The sequence below is a fragment of the Musca domestica genome, unplaced genomic scaffold (assembly GCF_030504385.1).
Source record: "Musca domestica strain aabys unplaced genomic scaffold, Musca_domestica.polishedcontigs.V.1.1 4, whole genome shotgun sequence".
Taxonomy (NCBI): Eukaryota; Metazoa; Arthropoda; class Insecta; order Diptera; family Muscidae; genus Musca; species Musca domestica.
This window is the reverse complement of record NW_026712328.1, coordinates 28,257,710-28,277,524: the sequence shown is the minus strand read 5'-3', so window position 1 is coordinate 28,277,524 and position 19,815 is coordinate 28,257,710. Positions and strand designations below refer to the sequence as shown.

Genomic DNA, 19,815 nt, shown 5'->3' with positions numbered 1-19,815 from the left:
GAAACCGAAGAATGTTGCTAATTTTTCTATATAATTTGTCTAACTTCAAATTTCCATTTCGAATTTTTAATTATAGACTTTGGGGTATTGAGATTTTTTGGCGGATATAAATTATATGCAAAAAAGAGATGGGAATTTCAAGATTTCTGTAAAGTTCAATGGACTATTGAGAAATATTGAAATGTTCAATAGATTTCGTTTAAAAAATTTGCATATATCTGCTGATATTGGCTTAAATTGTTTAGTACCCTTATTTACTGTTTTTCAAAAATTCAGCATAAACTTATCTGAAATTTGAAGATTTATGACCGAAAAATTATTTTTAAATAGGTTTGAACTATTTTCACTAGAAGTTATTATTTTCATCAGGAAATTGCGTTTAATGTTTAGAGGTTTTTCTATTTAATGGTTCACAGTTCATAATATATTTTATTTTTTCAAAATAACTTCCTTTATTTAAATGTTCACAAAGTGGCGCCCAATGTCACCAAGTTGCGTCATTTTAAAGAAGGGAAATTTTGTTCTATACTCATAAAGGGACCATATTAAGTTTGTCAGTCCACTTGGAACTCCCACGATGCTGTCGACTCAGTAGTTTTTTTCTAAGAAAAAGTGGCGCCCAACGTTGAGTCGGTTCCTTTACTTTACTAGTTAGCAAATTATAATGTTTTTCTTTCTGCGAAACTAATCGCCTTATTGCAATGTGCGTAAAGTGGGGATTTTTTCAACCTCATGAGGGAGCCATTTAGGTTTATCAGTCCGTTTGTATCTCCTTTAATTCTTTTGACTGAGCAGATTGCTTAAAAGCAAAAAGTGGTGACGGTTTCCTAAATATTTCTAATTGCGAGTTTTGGAAGTGCTCTGGCCAATTTGTATTTTGTGATCCTAGAGGGTAGAAAATATTTTGCAACTACTACCCTCATCGCAATGTACGCAAAATAGCGCCCAATTTTTTTAGAAGGGGATTTTTTCCAGACTCATATTAAGATTACCCATCGGTCTGTAACTCCTGTAATACTTTTGACTGAGCAGATTGCTTAAAAGCAAAAAGTGGCGCCCAACGTGGTGTCGCTGTCCTAATTATCATTAATTGCGAGTTTGAGAGTGCTCTGGCCAATTTGCATTTTGAGATCCTAGAGGGTAGAAAACACCTTGCAAATATGAACCTCATGGCAATGAGCCCAAAGTGGCGCCCAAATTAGTGTGAATTTTTCTAGAAGTGTTTTTCATTATAACTTCTAAAGGAGTTATAATTAGTTTATCAGACCGTTTGTAACTTCTGTAATACTTTGACAAGAAGTGGCGTCCAACGTGGGGCACTTTGTGTATCCTTAAAGCGCGAATTTCAAAACAAATTACCATAAAGTTAGTTTGTAAAAGTTTAGCTCTACCCAATATTAAGATAACAACATTGTACCGTTTGGTACATTTTGGGTAATTTTCGTACCTTTAATTTTTCTCATGAAAAATTCTAAAATTTTAGCTCTAAACGGTGCCATTTGTACAAATTTTTAGCTGTTGGTGCTTTTCGAGCTTTTAAAGTAGAAATTTAGGAAAATCCTGCCTTCTCTCATATAAGTTCGTAAGATAATTTCCGAAATTTCTAACTTATATTAAATCTGCGCCACAGTAGTGAGCCTCGTACAATATTTAACATTCTAGCTTTCCCCAATCGCTAAATAACTTTGTTGCACTGTTTTGTACATTTTAGTACTTTTTCGTGCCCGAAATTTTATTATTACCAAAGACTCATATTTCGTACCAACCGTCATAAAAATTTCAAGGTTTAAACTTTATACGGTTGCTCATTAACAATGTTGTACTTTTTTGTACATTTCGTAACATTAAAGTAAAAACTTCCCAAAAGTTCTGCCTTATCTCACTAATTAATGATCCTCATGCAAAATTTAAAACCCCTAGCTTTTTTTGGGGTCCTCTATTCGGCTATAGCCAAAATGCGGGTATTTCTCTCTTTAACATTTCTATGAAAATTTTTGAGGCATTTTTTATTATCCATCCTTAGGCAAAAAGTTCTAAAAAAACTTCGTTCAGAAGAAGAAAAAACAAAAATACCCGAAACCCCAAATTCAATCACTCTCCTCCATGACCAACAAAAATCACTAAAATATCATCATCAATAACACTTTATATTGCACATAAGCCAGTCCACAGACCAGCATGGTTTAAAGAAGTCAAATGGCCATGAGGACATCACAGTGCCGAATGGTATGCCAATACTTTGGAAAAAAAAGAGCGACCAAAAAAACATTGATGCTGCATTCTCATGGGGAAGCAGGTGGTGCTTGTTAGGCAACGACCTTTCAATGAAAAAAAAAAAAACATAGAAAAAAGGGGCGTCATAAAGCTTAGTGTCTAAACAATTTTCCATTGCCACAACAACAATAACCTCTGGCCAGACAGTTTGGGAAAAACTTTTGGATTTCGCTCCGAAAAAGAAAAACGGGATGAAAATTCCAAACCTTAACTCCATGCCTTTTATTTACATTTATGTGCGGTATCAGCGGTTGATGCCATTTTACTTTTCTTTGCCAGACCATGTGGTGTTCCCTTTTTTCCAATGGTCCCCGGTGGAGATGTAGTTTAAAATGAAAAAAAAAATACCAACTATAAAAACCACTAGTTTTGTGTCCATCTAAATCGTCTGTGTTAGAAGGATATTGCTTTTTGTTGTTGTGAGAATTTTGATTTATATGCACACAGCAGTTATTTTTACTTTTTTTTTTTTGATTTTCAATGAAACCTTGTGCTTTTTTTATAATCCTTCCTGTTGCCGCAGTTTTGATTTTCATTCTATGAAAGTTTTGCATTTCTCTTTTGTGTCATAATATTGACTGCTGTTGCAGCAGATGACAAATCGAGATTTATTGATGTTGGTATCATGTAACAAGACAATAACAACAGAAGCAACAACAACAAAGTTGTTATTATATATCAATAATCCAGCAAAAAAAAAAAAACGAAATAAAAAGTAAAAAATAAAACCAATAAAATTCCATAAAATATGATTGAAACATTGTTGCAGTAATTTGTATGTCCAAAATCATTGCTTACAGGGTGTGGCAAATATAGATTTTTTTCGATGTGATTTGAAATTTTTTAGGTATAATTCGTAGCAATTCATCTGTAAGCTGAGAATTTCATGGCTGCACGAGGGTCAGTTTTGGTGCATAGGCATGTGATAAGGCTGCTTTTTTTTTTGGAAATTCGTACTAAATCGTTACGAAAAGTACCAAAATGTAGTAAAAATTTTTATAATTTGTATTGGACAAACAGAATGAAATTGGAATGAGAGTCACTGATGGAATGCAGGATAGATTACCATAGGGTATTTGGAGATTCCAACTGTAATGTTACGCAAAGTCCTAAAACGGTACTAAACTTCCAAAATAGTACCGTTTGGTATTATACGAACGGATAGAGAAATTTGTCATGAGAAACAACGTTGGAATGATGTGTTTGATATATAAAGGTGGTTTGGGTAAATGTGTACTAAGTATGCGAACTGTACTGAATGGTACTAAAATTTGGAACAGTTTTGTTTTGGGTGATTTAATTTTTAATTTTATTAATTAAACATTAAAAAATATTTTAAATTTTTATTGGAATCCCTGCTGGTGGTAGGTTTTTGATAAAGTTTGGGTTTTGGAAATGTGTACGAAAAGTACAAAATAGTACGAAAAAGTACTATATTCGGTACAATTTGGTATCGGTTGACAGTGATTGAAATCTGAAATTTGGTATATTTCAGCGACCGGTTCATGTGTAACCTGGGACATATGGTTTCGGTAATATATACTACAATTGTACAAAAAGTACTAAATGGTACTATATTTGGTATTGGGTGAAGGATTAGAGACAGAATTCTGAAATTTGCTATTAAGATTACTGATGGTATTTCTGTTTGCGATTTTGTGGTGGCTTAGAAATATGTCCCATATTTGTACGAAAATTACAAAATGGTACTAAATTTGGTATTTGGTGAAGGAATAGAACTGGAATCCTGAAATTTCATATGGATGTCACTGTGTCTATTTTTAAGATGTGGATGTGCTTTTGGAAATATCTTCTAAAATTATACAAAAAGTACTAAATGGTACCAAATTTGGTATTGGGTGAAGGCACAGAAATAAAAATCTCAAATGTGATATTTACATTACTGATGGTGTCTGTGTTTGAGATTTGGCGTTGATTTGAAAATGCGAAAAGTACTAAATGGTACCAAATTTGGTATTGGGTGAAGGAGTATAGCTAGAATCCTGAAATTTCATATGGTGTCTGTGGTTAAGATATGTGGTGGTTTTGGAAATTTGTACTATTTTCATGTACGAAAAGTACTGAATGGTAGTAATGTTGCTATTGAGTGCAGGGTTAGAGACAGAATTCTGAATTTTGCTATTAAGATTACTGATGGTATTTGTGGTTGCAATTTTGTGGTGTCTTAGAAATATGTCCTATATTTGTACGAAAAGTACTAAATGGTACCAAATTTGGTATTGGGTGAAGGAATAGAGCTGGAATCCTGAAATTTAATATAGATATCACTGTTGGTGTCTGTGGTTAAGATATGAAGGTAGTTTTGGAAATTTGTACTATTTTCATGTACGAAAAGTACTGAATGGTAATAAATTTGGTATTGGGTGAAGGGATAAAGATACAAGTCTGGAATTTAATTTTTAGATTACTGATGGTATCTGTGTTTAAGATTTGCCATTTGTTGGGAATGCGTTCCATAATTGTACGAAAAAGTACTAAATTTGGTAATGGATGAAGGAATAGAGCTGAAATTCAGAAATTTGATTGGGCGGTGTAACTTTAACAACAATGTAACAATCCTAAAATATTATTACATTTTCAGGCCACCCTGTATCGTTCTAGTTTCCAACTCATATATTCATATTTTTCACTAGACCACAAACAAAAAAATTTATATATACGTACACATATTGATATTTTCTACTTCCATTTTATTATTCGTATTTTCTCTAGTTTTCCTAAAAAATATGTGCGGTTGTGTGTGTGTGTGTGTTTTTTTTTTAATTTATATTTTTTATATTTTGGACAATAAAATATCTAAATAATAAAAGGTAACAGGATACCTTATGTAAACATGAAATATGTTGCCATTTATATTGAAATATAAGTTTCAAGTGGAGAAATAAAAACCAAAAAAATAATGCGGCAACATTCAAACAGATGTGGCTGACCATTATTGTTTGGAATTGAGCAGCAACAAAAAACCAAAAAAAAAAAAAAAAAAAAAAAACAAATTGGGGATACAGGCAATGACTTTAAATTTTTGTCTAAGGGATGAAAAGGATTCGGATTTTTTTTGGCAAAAAACACTTTAGACGGGGCAGTGGAAAACAACAATAAAATTGCAGACTATTTAAAAAATTTTTGTATGCTGGCTGCTTTTTTTATTCATTTGTCTGTTTCCGCTGTATTTGATGGGATTCTTTTTGGCAACTGTTCAACTGTTTACTTTCGCTGAATTTTTGAGCAGGGAATAGAAAACTAGTGAAGAGATAAGATATTTATGATATTCGACAGTGCAGACTTAAAAATTGGGGGTTCTATGTTCAAATTCCATGGGGGGAGGGAATATTTTGACGTCTTAAAAAGTAGCAATGAGGGGAATTTTAAAATACACTTTGGTGGATTTTTATAGTCTTTAACATGGTTTTATGTAGGCATTTTTAAGTGATTACCGGAATCATAATACTGTGGAACAGAAAAAATAATTACGGGGAAAATCTAGCTGATTCAGGAACTAAAGTCAAAAAAGAAAACACGTGTATTGGCATCCTGAAAACTTACATTGCAAAGTAATCTTAATCCCCTCTATTCCCCCTCTTCTACTCTTTTGGACATTTTCAGATTAAGATTCCTCGGAGTCCGTGGATTTTAGGTATATACAGGGTGAGACTGCTGTCATTCCTAATGCACTCGTCCGATAGTTGTTAGAATTACTCCAGTTACAGCTCATTATATTCTTTACAGGGGTACAAAAGCATTTTGGTGAGAATTTTCCAGAAAAAAAAAATATTCGTGATGGAATTCAAGGGTGATAGTGCGATTTCTTTATATTTGGCTGGAAAACCACAAGTGGCTATCGTTAGAGCACTCCAGCATTTAAATGTGAAGAAAACTTATGTGACTCGTACCATCGCTCGTTACCGTGATACAGGTAGCGTAGCCCTCTTGACGACGGGACGAAAGAAAACAGCAACATCAGCAAAAATGGTTCGAAAAGTAAATAAGCGACTTGATCGAAACCCGCATCGCAGTGGCCGAAAAATGGCTCGTGAGCTGAACATATCGCAAAATTCCATTCGGCAAATATTGAAAAATGAGCTCAAGCTAAAGCCATTGAAATTCCAAAAAGTGCAAAAACTTACACCGCTGCGGAAAGAAAATAGACTCAAAAGAGCTAAAGAATTGTTTCGCTTGGCCGAAAGTGGTGAACTGGCCGAATTTGGTTTTCTCCGATGAGAAAACATTCGTTGTCCAGCAGTTCGTAAACAAACAAAATGATCGTGTTTACTTGCCAAAGAGGTCAGCTGAAAATGTGCACCCTCGGTTGGCCACCAGTACTCAAGCGCCGACCATGGTGATGGTGTGGGCCGCCATAACAGCCGATGATCGCTCTCCACTCGTATTCATCGACCGTGGCATCAGAATAAATGCCGAATATTATCGCGAAAATGTTCTGGAGGGTGTATTAAAGCCTTGGGCACGCAAACATTTTGGCCGCAGACCTTGGACATTCCAACAGGACTCAGCATCATCGCACTCAGCACGCGCCACCAAAGAATGGTTACAAAATTAGGTTCCTCGCTTTATTTTCAGCGCACAATGGCCGCACAAAAATTCCGGATACCAATACGTTGGACTATTGTGTCCGGAGTATTTTGGAAAGCAAGCTAGCGCTTCGCCGGGGGAATGAGCCAAAATACCGCAGAGCAACATTCGGGTAGCGTGTGACGGCTTCATTGGCCGTTTGAAGGCCATAATTCGTGCCAAAGTTGACCGATTCGAACAAATCTAAACATATTCTAAAATTTGATGCTATTTCCGACATTTTTCGCTTTCATTCAATAAAATTAAAAAAAAAAATGTAAAAATTATGGCGTTTAACCTTGTTGCAGTATTTATATATCACCCTGTATATATTAAGATACCCCATGATTTTATTTACTGTAGGGGTCTTGGCCATAATATTAAACAATATTGTTTAATGAAATTCGATTTAAGAGGAAAATTTAAAAAAGTAATAAAATATTTCCCAACTTTAAAGTTGAATCCATTTTTTGTTGAAGAAAAATTCAAATTTTTACCAAAAAAAAATAATTTTTTATAAAAGATTTCTAAGAATCTCGCCTTTGAAAAAACCGCCATAGGGTGTTACACCATCAGTGGTTTGCAGTGTGTGTTTTTCTCTCCTTTTTGCCAATAAATTACACGTTTCAAGTGCGTAAAATTCTGCGACGTCGAATATCCTCGAAAACTTGACTACACAATGGATGAATACACTAGAAGATAACAACAATAACAACTACAACAACCAAACACATAAAATACAGAAGGTCAGACTCCAGATAGTATTTGAAGGATGTGGCTGTTGTCGGTTGTTTTTGTTATGTCGACGTATAATTCCTGACGTATACTCCCCGTCCCACCCAAAAAAAGAAAAAGAGGGGAGGCTGTCAGTTCTCGTCTCGCTGGGTGTAGTTCTACGATTTGTTGTTAAATTTCATCTTCGTCTTTTGTGAAAGTTGTTGGATTGTTGTCTAGTCAATGTCTGGCAAAGGAATAATGTGTAAACGACAGGCAACATGGATTTGTTGTTGGATGGCCAGAGAAAATAATTTTTAAAGTCAAGACAGAAATTCAAACAGGACAATACGAGATGATGGAGAAAAGCAAAAGTTAAAAAGGGAAACTGCCAAGCAGTTTTTTTTTTTTTGGCAAGGAAAAAAGGAAACTTCTAAGGAAAGATTTCAATTTGAAATTGTAAGGCAGAATTTTTAATCTTGCCAGTTTAAAGTCACAACTGAAACTAAATTTTCTTCAAATCAGACAAACTGTTATAAAGTCATAATTTGAACTAAGTTTTCTTGGGAACTGCCAAATGTTGTGGCTGTATCTTCATTTCATCTGTTCTCTTGCTAGTTCTTCTTCTGGACGACCATTGACCCCCCCAGAGCATATTTGTGACTTATTTCTGTTTCTTTAACTTTAGACACAATTATGAGTCAAAATTCATAATAGATTTATTGTTTTCATAATTAGTCAAATCATAAAACGAAGAAAAAACATTTAAAATTCTAGAGATATGTTTTTCGTCTACATTTCTTCTGTCCCTTTCAAAAAAAAAAAAAACTCCATTAGCATAAAATATTGTAATTTCATCAAGAATAAAAAAGGGAGAGAGAGAGGGAGAAAGAAAATAACGCTCGTAAAAACTAAAAGAAATGGCACAGTAGAACTTAGAATTTTCGGGTAGCCAATTTATATGAAAATAAAAAAATATATATATTTCTTTCCCCAAAATCCCCGATTTCTCTCCCATTGGGTTATGTAAATTTTGTAATATTTCTTCTTCGTCGCTGGCCTTTGGAGCAAGTTCCATTCTCTGTGTTGTTTTGTTGGTGAATTAGTTAGTCAGTCAATATTATTGGTAATTTTCTTAATTGAATTCAGGTTGTTTTTTTGTAAACAACGACATTTTTTTTGATGATGACCACAAGTGATGTCATCCCTTCCAAGTGGTCGTCGCCAAATCTAGAATTCCGTTGACTTATTTAAATAAGAACCTTTTGTTGAACATTAATCATTGGGTATATTAAGCGGTTAATGGATTTTAGGTTTAGGTGAATGTCAAGAGAATCAAAAAAAAAAAAAAAAAAAAAAAAAAAAAAAAAAAAAACAGAACAGAAAACTCCGGTGGAAAATATTATGGTCTTTTAACAGTAGTTTCAGTAGGCCTCCATTTCATAAGGGTCCCTAAGAGTTATAATTGTGGATTTTTAAAGAATATTTTGGAGAATCAAAAAAATCGATAATCGTGGAGGACTTTTAAAGATTTTTTTAAGGACTATAAGAGCCATTTTCATGGATTCCTTAAACCTTTTGTCAAATCGTGGAGGACTTCTAAAGATTTTTTTGAAGGGCTGTAAGAGCCATTTTCATGGATTCCTTAAACCTTTTGTCAAATGGCCTCCATTTCTGAGTTGCCAAATGGCCTCCATTTCAATAGGGTCTATAGGAGTTATGATCGTGGATCTTTAATCATTATTTTGGAGAACCAAAAATTCGATAATCGTGAAGGACTTCTAAGGGGTTTTTGAGTCATTTTCATGGATTCCTTAAAACTATTTGAGAAACAATCCAAGCCATGATCGTTGGTTTTTTAAGAAATTTTTGAGAACTCCCCAAGATTTAATCGCGTTCTTTTAATTTTTGAAGAACTATCACAGTCATAATTTTCTACATTTTGCAGATTTTCTGAAGGTCCGTCCGGCTGGCTGGTGAGCACGATAACACTCGAAGGCAGTATCGAGTGATAGGGCCAAATGTGTCTCAACGAAATAACTTTTTTGACCCTAGATTTCTTTGGTTCAAATTCGTTTCAGGACATTTGGAGTCAATCTAAGGGTGTCCTTTCTTCCGTCCGGCTGCCTGGTGAGCACGATAACACTCGAATGGAGTATCGAGTGATACGGCCAAACGTGTCTCATCGAAATAACGATTTTAGACCCAGCTATCTTTGGACCAAATCCGTTTCAGGACAATTGGAGACGATCAAGGTGTGTCCGTCCGTCCGTTCGTGATAACTCTCGAAGGGAGTATCTGATTTGATTTAAATATGGTACATCGTAATATTATTGTAAAACTTATATGGAGATCGGAGATGGGCAATATCGATCCACTCCTTCTGGTAGCTCCCCCACAAAATATCAGAATTTCCATAGAAAATAGTTTACCTCATAGAAAAAGAAAGCTTCAAACTTTGCAAATCATAATATTTTTCACGGTGTTAGGAGGCGTTAAAATGGACAATATCGGCCGACTCCGTCAATAACCTACCCCACTATGGGTCAACATTTTCATAAAGTGCGATTGTCTTCAAATTTCACAAATTCCAATATTTTTTACCAAAAAAGATCTGCTATGAAGAATGGATAGAACAGACCACTACTTCTGTTACCTTCCCCACAACGGGAACATTTTGAATTATCATGAAACTCGCAAAATGCGCAATCGATTCCTTTAAAATTCAGCACATCCCAATATTTCTACCAACATAAGATCTGGTGTGGAGAAGGGGTATATCGGTTCATTCCTTCTAGTAACCCCCTCATAAAGGGTTAAAATTTTTAATAATTATTACTCGTATAAAATATGAAATAAGAATTCGATTGTGTTCAATCCCAAAATTTTTATCAACACAAGATCTGGTGGGAAGATGGGATATATCGGTCTTCACCTTCTGGTACCTACCCACAAGTTGCCCAAATCAAAGACCTATCCAAATAACTAATTTTCAAAGGATATTTTATGTATTAAATTTCTTAAATTCCATTTATCATATGTTGGCGCATACAACGAAAGGAATACTTTTTCTCGTCCCCGTCTCATTATTTTTTTTTCGAAATATTCTCCGAATAAAAATCCAACATTTTCCACCTCAATAATTTTTAACCACTGAATTGTGTTTATTAAATATTAATGGCAAATAAAATAAATACATTTTAATATGAAAACATTTATCATTGAAATTCCACTTTTGAACAGCACAAAAAATTAATTTCCATTTGGTTGAACTTTATGACCGTCAGACACATTCGTAAAAGTTGCTGTGAATGTCTGGTGGTGGTCAAGCTGGAAAAAAAATGATTTCCACAAAAAACCAAAAAAATGTATCCCCCCAAAACATATAGAAATTTTCCAAAAAGGTTTTCTTTTTTTGTTCTTCCTGCCAACTAGTGAAAAAGGGGGGAAATTCATGCAAGTGGTGGTAGTGGTGGTGGTCGCGATGCTATATGAATTACAAGTATTTATTACAAATGAGGAAATTTTCTAAACCACTTTTTTCTGCTACAGAAGATGGAGAAGATGTTGAAGCAGAAGAACCTCCAAACATCACCAGTTTTCTAGTGGCCACAACAGCATCATCTTTTTCCTAGGAAGTTTCTCTTTTATTTCCAGCTTTCAGTGGCAACAACAAAACTCCTCATCATTTCGTTCACATTAGAAATGTAATTGAGAACATCAGAGGAGAGTGTGTGTGTGTGTGTGTGAGTGTTTGTGATTGGTTTGTGGTGAGGCACTGCTGATTATGGTCAAAAGATGAAAAATAGCCATTAGAGATTTTGGCTTGCTTGTCGTTGTCGTCTCCACTGGTGATGATGTTAATTCTAATTTATTTGCGGCCGGTAGCTGGTTTAGATTTCTGGTTCCGGAACCAGCTAGGTGTAATGTGAGATAGACCATTTTCTCTGTTGGAAACTATTTTTGATAGGAGCTCAAAATGCAAAAAAAAAAAAACAAATCTAGAACTGATTATTAAAATGTTTGGATACTAGAGAATAGTTTCTAAAATCTGAGTGACCAGATTTTCAAGTTTTATAATTTTAGCTGTAATATTTTGATATGTTTTCCACCTCAAATTTATATCAGTTTAGTTTATTGAGTTTGGCTCAAATTCAAAACCTTGACCAAATTTTCATGGTAACGGTGGTTACAGTTTAGTTGTTGTTTTTTCTCTTTTGACATTGGTTTTGTTTGCAAAGAGCCAAAAAAAAAAAAAAAATCAATAAAATATCAAATACCATTGGCCGACTTGCCTGACACCTGACTGACTCATTGAATAACTGACTGACTGACTGCCTGCCTGCCTGGCTGATGGATGGCATGATAATGTGTAACACAATTATTGATTGGGATAATTAAGAAATAATTCAATCAAACAACCGATACAATTTCATGAATCATTTGAGGCTGAGAGCGAAGGGTGGTGGCTGGGTTTTTATAGCAACATTTTTAGAAGAAGATTGGTGTGATAGGCCAAGGAAGCAGTTAATAGTTAACAATTAAAATTATTTATCTTATTTAGGAAATAATGTTACGATACCTTCTTAAAAAAATCCTCATCAAGAAAATTGGGAGGTTGAATTCGGGCACAAAAAGGGCAATAATCGTGAACTTCTAAAGATTTTTTGTAAGACTGTAAGAGCCATTTTCAGGGATTCTTTAAAAATATGAGAAGGACAATCCAAGCCATAATAGTGGGTTTTTCGATACTTTTTTCAAGAACGACCTAAGATTAAATCGCCGTTTTTTACCTTTTTGTTGAAGACAATCAGAGCAGATAATGAAGCCACCACACGATTTTGAAGTTAAAAAGTCGGGTCATAGCTTTTTTTTCTTATTTTAAATAGAGTAATACGAATTACAAATGGCATATTCGGATTATTATTATTACAAATTAAGTAATTCGAATTTCAAATAAAATCGAATTTCAAAAATTTTTGAAAATATAGTTGGTGGTCCTTGGGCGAGGATATGCCTCTATTTTGTGGTCTTTGGTTGTAGGACTGTAAGAGCCATTTTCATGGATTCTTTAAACATATGTGAAGATCAATCCAACCCATAAAAGGTTTTTTCCCGATACTTTTTTAAAGAACGACTTTTTTTAAGACAACCCTAGTATATAATAAAGCCATCACACGATTTTGGAATGTAATAATCGGATCATTGATTTTTTATTTTGCAATTTTAAATGGAGTAATACGAATTACAAATGGCCTTATCGGAATTACAAATGAAGTAATTGGAATTTCAAATAAAATCGAATTTTAATAATTTCAGGAAAATATAGTTGAAGAATACGGACTAGAAGGTATCCTTCCCTGGTGGTGTTTACAAGTTTCCAAGTTTTCAATGTTTCTACTCTTTGCCGGAATTTTTTTCTTGAGTTCCATTTTCGGGGTTTCCTTAAAAATATGTGAAGAACAATCCAAGCCATAATAGAGGGATTTTTTCGATACTTTTTTAAAAGAACGACCCAAGATTTAACCGCCGGTTTTTACCTTTTTTTTTTTGAAGACAACCTGAGTAGATCCTGAGTAGGTATCGAACGATTTTGAAATGTAAAATCGGATTTTTTATTTTTCAATTTTAAATGGAGTAATACGAATTACAAATGGCCTTTTCGGAATTACAAATTAAGTAATTCGAATTTCAAATAAAATCGAATTTTCAAAATTCAATGAAAATATAATTGAAGAAAACTGACCAGAAGGTATCCTTCCCTTGAGAGGTGTTTACAAGTTTACAATGTCTCTACTTTTTGCCGAAATTTTGTCCTGAGTCCCAAGTTTGTTTTTTGCCTAAACTCTACCATTTTTTTACAATACAAATTTCTTTGGTCCTAGAGGAAGTACATATATGCCCCTATTTTGTGGTTTTTGGTTCTAGAGAAAGGATATGCTACTAGTTTGCCACTCTCAAGTCTACATCTGTATACTACACATATATCTACACATGTTGATCTCTAAGCGGAAGAAAATTCGGTATTAGAAAAACAACGAATTGAGCTTAGGCTAAAAATTGGTTCTGAGAACAACATTTCGCAAAGAGTACAAACATACCCTGAAAACAACCATCAAGAGAACTTCACGTTCTTGGCCATTGTTCCCAACTTTAGTTTCCTTTAATCAAACTAATTTGCATGCAAACATATATTTCTTTCGAAAAAATACACCAGTCTCACCTGTCAGAAACTAAGCTAATTTTCATATGAATTTGACTTAAAATTTCACATTTAAATAAAAAAAAAAATAAACAACAAAAAAGTTTTAATTTTTTCTTTGCCAGAATAAAATTTACGTTAACTATTTTTTTATGAATGGCTAGGAAGGGCCAAGCAAACACCCACCCAACACCCCTATTTAAGCAGCAGCCAACCATCCATCAGCATCCAACTATTTTGCCTAGCATTTGATTTACAAAAAACAATCAGCCAACACTGGCTGCCGCCATTGTCATGGTCTAGCTTGGACCCACACACACACATACACGCATAACGATTTAAACCGACTTTCCTATAACTTTCAGACGGAGTTGTTGGTGTTTTTGTTTTCCGTTGCAGGCAAAAATCCTGATGCCATGATTTCCCATGCATAAATGTGTGTCTGTGTTTGTATGTGTGTGCGGGAGGTATAAAGTTTATGTGAAACGTTTAAGCGCACTGACTGACTGCTGTGGTTATTCATTTTTTGTTTCATCGTCTCTTTACCGGCATTTTATACTGAAGTGCTGTGTTTTATTTATGAATGAATTGTTGTCGAGTTATTTTCAATGTGAGCTGCTGGCCGGAGTGCAGGGAGAGGGGGTAGGCAACAGCAACAGAATTAAACTGTTCGAAACTTTAGCCAAAGTGAGTTGTTGCATTAAACGCAACTCGATTCTGGAGTAAATGTTTAATGGGTGAAAATTTGTTGTGGGAATTTTCGAAGGATTATCGAGGACTTAGTTGGGGATTTTCAGAACAATATACAAAATTATAAAATTATATTGGTTATATTTAGAGGGTGAGATGAAAAAACTGCAACCAACTTCAGACTGATGTCATTTCTAAGCCACTCGTTTTTTTAAGGAAAAAATTTTAAATCATTCAAAAACTTCCTAAAAATCCAATTAAAAAATGTTCATATGAATGAAAAATAAAATAATCTTGGATTTTTAGGAAGTTTTTGAAGGAGCTAAAATCTGGATTTTTCCTACAAAAAATAAGAATAATTCCAGTAGTCTAATTTTTATAGTATTTTTTCCAGAAGCATAACAGTAGATTTTTTAAAATAATTTTTAAGCTCTATTAAATAGAAATTTGTTGGTTTATTAGGAATTATTTTTTGAAAGAATCTTTAGTTTGTTTATTATTTTTTTTGCGGGAATATGGATTTTTCCTACAAAAAATTAGGATAATTCCAGTAGTCTAATTTTTATAGTATTTTTTTCCAAAAGCATAACAGTAGATTTTTTTAAATAATTATTCAAGCTCTATTAAATAGAAATTTGTTGGGAATTAGGAATTAATTTTTGAAAGGACCTCCAGTTTGTTTTTTAATTTTTTTTGCGGGAAATTCGAGTGAACTTTTTAGTGGACTATAAAATTCTTTATGGTGGTTTATAACTTTGGATTTTCATACAATTACTCTCAGGGAATGCTCTAGAAAATCGAATATTAAAGAATATTCTGGAAGGATCCTTTTTAAGGACTATAATATAAAATTTCGATTTTTATAGAATTTTCCCTCTTTATAGAAATTATTGGATCATTTTTTGAAGCGCCACCTTTTTGAAAATCTAAGACTTTTAGTTGAATGTTTTCGAAGGATTTTTTAAATTTTTTTCTTAATTTCGAATTCCTTCCAAGGACATTCAAATCTTCAATCTTACATTTAAAATTTGTCAAGATATTATAGCAGGGTTTTGGAATAATTCTGTATAGCTTTATTAAATCGAAAATCGTACATAATGTGAGGAATAATTTGAAGGATCTTCAAGGATTTTTAGAGTGGACTTTCTCGTAAGATTTTCGGAAAATCTCAGTGTGATCTTGAATTTGTGAAGACTAATCTTCTAGAAACACTTATTTTCAAGGACTTTTCGAGTTAAATTCGATTTTTGGAAATGAAAAAAACTTTTTGACTATCAGAATTCAAAGGGACTCACAGGACTTTCATCTTTAATTCGGAATATTATTTAAAATTTTCTGAAGGACTAATAGTCCTTAGCAGCATAGACAATTTTCGAAAGCCTTACTTGAAGGGCTGTCAGGTGAATATTTGTACCATTGTTTTTAAAGGATGTAATATATTTAAAAAAATCCTCAGGAATATGATTTCCTTTTGTGTTTTTTAAAGACTCTCAAGCGAAATTCTAAGGATTTAAACCGAACATTTCAAAATTTTTTTTTATTTAAATTAAAAAAAGCAAATATTTTGAAATTTTGTCATATTTTTTTTCAGAATTTCTTGCACTAAACTCGGAGATAAATAGTGAGGAACATATCAATTTCAAAAAAAAAAGTTATTTTAGAAAAACAACACTAATGGGATTAAGCCTGACAATTTTGCAAAACAAAAAACTACGGCGAAATTTACGACCAAAATTTTGGAAAATATATTACTCCAAAATCTTGCCTCATTACATGAAGTTATGAGACTGGGTTTATCCAGAAATGGTATAACTTTTCCCTTCGGTCTGCAAATACAACAGTTCCAGTAACTATAAATCAGAAAGCCAATCACTAATTTTCATTTTTTTATAAAAAAAAATATGAAATTTGTTCGAAAATTAGGTCCTTGTATTTCAATTTTTTAGATTTCCGAAAAATCAATTGAGATTCATATATAATTCTTACTTTCTTTATAAGTTTATATCTTTTAGAAAATCCGTTAAAAAATGTCCATTCTCTTTACTTTTTATTTCATAAAAATTCTAATTTTTTGTTGGCCACTGTTCAACGAGAACAAATTGAAGACATTTTTTTATAATTTTTTTTTTTTTAATTTTTGTCCCAATAATTTTTTTTATCCACATTTATTTCAATTTATTTCAAATATCCTTTTAATGTAATTTTAACTTAATAATTTTTCACTTTTTAACACTTCAGAAAGTTTACAATAATGTTTGGTTTTAAAAATCCAGATTTGAAATTGTTCACATTTGAATTTGTTTTTGTGATCTCTCCCAAGCTTTCAAAAGAAGTTTGCACAATTCGATGCTCACTGTGAATATTTTTTTTTTCGATTCTTGGATATTTTTTCATATTTTCATGATTGTTCCGCAACATATATTTTTTATATCCTTTTTTGATTTTGCACACGCACTCACCTTTTACACTGGAACAAATTTTTGAAAAAATCCAATTTCGTTCGGCACACAATATTTAATTAAATTTCGCACAATTTATATTTTGGCACAGTAATCCTTTTGTTATCCTCTTTCGGTTGTTTCTTTGTTGGCTGGTCAACAAATTCTTATTAGAATTTCGCACTTAATTCTTTTTAACCTTTCGTTGTCGTTTTGTTAGTAGTACTTATTTTGTAAGAATTATTCTTTTCGTTTTTTTTTTCAAATTCAAATTTTCAGTTATTTTTTAAAATTTTTCGTATTTGGGTTTTTTTAATTAAATATTGTTAGTTGTTCACAAATCAAAAAATTTGAAAATTTTTCTCAATATTTTTTGCTTGATTTTTTTTTTTGTTTGATTATTGGTAAAAAATATTTTTTTTATATAAAAAAAAAACTATAGATCTCGATTTGGTGTGTGGCACCAGAGGAGATACAACCGCTTCATTAAATTCAAAGAGACTCGGAGTCATAACTTCTCAACGCTTATTTATATAGCCTACGTTAAGCGGCGATTTTTTTCTCGTTTAGAGAAAAGGCAGTAGCCGCAGCAGCAGTGCTTTTTAACAGCAGCAGCAGCAACAGCAGCCGTATCAAAGTAATTCCCAACGAGAAGCCAGCCAGCCAGCTATCCAGCAGTTGTATGGATGAATGGTGTTAACAGAATGCTGCCGGCCGGATGGATGGATAGTTAAGCCACCACGACGACGGCAGCGGCGACGACGACACTTGCGACTTGCCTCGTCAAAGAAAAAGAAGAAATTCCCAAACAAAAAATAAAGTTAACGTAGACGTAGCTGAGGCGTTAACAGAGAGCCAATGGCCAAGCGTTTGCATGGGCTGCTATGGTTGTTGTTCAAACAGCCAGTCAGCCAGTACAAGAACTATACATAGAAGGAATCAGCCAACCACTGCTGGCTGTTTCAACATCAATGCTGTGAGGGACAAACATACAACAAAACAAACCAAACCAAACAAATGTTACACGGGCTTGCTCCGCAACACACAACCAACCAACAACCTTTTCAGAGAGTGTATCGTCACACAAAATATCTTTTTTTGCCAATAATGACCATCATTATTATCATCATTTACACCACCACATAACGTCATTATAAGCATAGCATCATCCACCCATCCGTATGTTCGTTCGCAAGTTCGTTATTAAGTTGTATTCCTCTAACAAATGATGTTTGTTGGCTCTCTTGCAGATGAAATGCTGCAATTGCTACTCTCAGTTGGTTGCTACGTTTCGTCGTCGATATGTTCGCTTGGAGCCAACGCAATTGCCACACAAACATTATTCAAACACTTGATACATGTTCGATTCAAACTCATTGGATACAACATCATTATTATGTTGTTTGTGTGGTTTGGTACTGTGGTATCGTTTTTAACATTAAAAGAAATAATTTAATGTAAAAATACAAATTATTTAATTTAAAAGTAAGTGAAAAATAAAAGGGAGTGAAATTGGAGGGACCTTGTAAAGTATAATGTAAAGAGATCGTATTTGAATCCTATTAAAATCGTTCAAGACAACATTCGAAAATCTTGGAGAACAATAAACATGAGCGATGTGTTACTTATATTTTGAGTTCTAAACACTTTATTCCTTTACATGATCGCATTCAGAAATAATTGTATATCTATTGAAGTACCTATATATTATACCCTCAGTCATAAGCGTACAGAGGGTATATCTCATTTGATAAGGCCAAAATGTGCCTCATCGAATTAACGGTTTTAGACCCTAGGTCTCTTTGAACTGGTATGAAGAACGGATAGAACAGGCCACTACAGGAACAGTTATGAAGAACGGATATAACAGGCCACCTGGTACCTCCAAAATTTTGGATACACATGAAGCTCATAAAACGCCAATTGATCATACGATTACGAAATAAGCTTCCGATTCTCTTCAAATTTCACATATAATGTGAAGATGGGATATATCACCGCAAAACCTTCCCACACAACGGGCAAGCATTTGAAATAAGTATGAAGTTCATAAAACGCGAATTAAGCAACCGACTCCTTTAAAAGTTGGCACACTCCAATATTTCTACTAATACAATATTGATATCGATATATGTGATAATCGAACCACCGCTTTTGGTACCTCCCCACAAGGGGTCAACATTTTGAATAACTATATGATCATAAAATGCGAATTTAGAGTTCAATTCTCTTGAAATTTTACACATCCCATTATAAAATCCTCAACTTAATATACCCTCCATATATTAAGTTTGTCATTCCGTTTGTAACCCCTCGAAATACACATTTTAGACCCCACAAAGTATATATATTCTTGATCAGCAGTTTAGCGATGTCCGTATGTGTTGTTACTGTGGAAATCACTCTAGCTTCCGAACGAATTGAAGTAGATTGATAAAATTTTACTCAAATATATGTTATGTCTGCAGAACTTTTGGTATTGATATAACGTAACGTAACATATAACGGTACCTCTCGATATTCGGTATTTTAATGATTTTAGCGGCATTATTTACCGAATTTTTTCATTCAAGTTTCGCATTTGAGTATTGTAATGGCTTACAACAATAGTTACTTATACAGGTCCACGTCGTCGTATAGACCCTAATATAACGGCTACATTCAGTATTTTTAAGATTTTAACAGAATTTTAACCGATTTTTATTTAATTATTTTGAAAATTGTCAAAATCGTTCCAAATGGTGGAGGGTATTTAAAGATCGGCCAGGCTGAACTTAGAGCTTTGTTACTTGTTTTTACTTAAGGAATATCAGGTGTGAAGATGGAATATATAGGACCACTCCTTCTGGTATCTCCTCCACAAATGGGTCAAAATTTTGAATAACCACGAAGCTCATAAAAAGCGAAATA

The 19,815-nt window shown here is 33.4% G+C and overlaps 1 protein-coding gene across 1 annotated transcript in view; it reads right to left on the bottom strand.

The window, feature by feature from the left end:
- LOC101887234 (titin homolog) overlaps window positions 1-17,466 on the bottom strand; it is a 155,129-nt gene extending 137,663 nt beyond the window's left edge. The window contains exon 1 of the mRNA XM_059126708.1: window positions 16,927-17,466. The gene's annotated coding sequence lies outside the window, so the exon portion shown is untranslated. The remainder of the gene's footprint in view (window positions 1-16,926) is intronic.
- Between the last annotated feature and the right edge of the window lie 2,349 nt (window positions 17,467-19,815).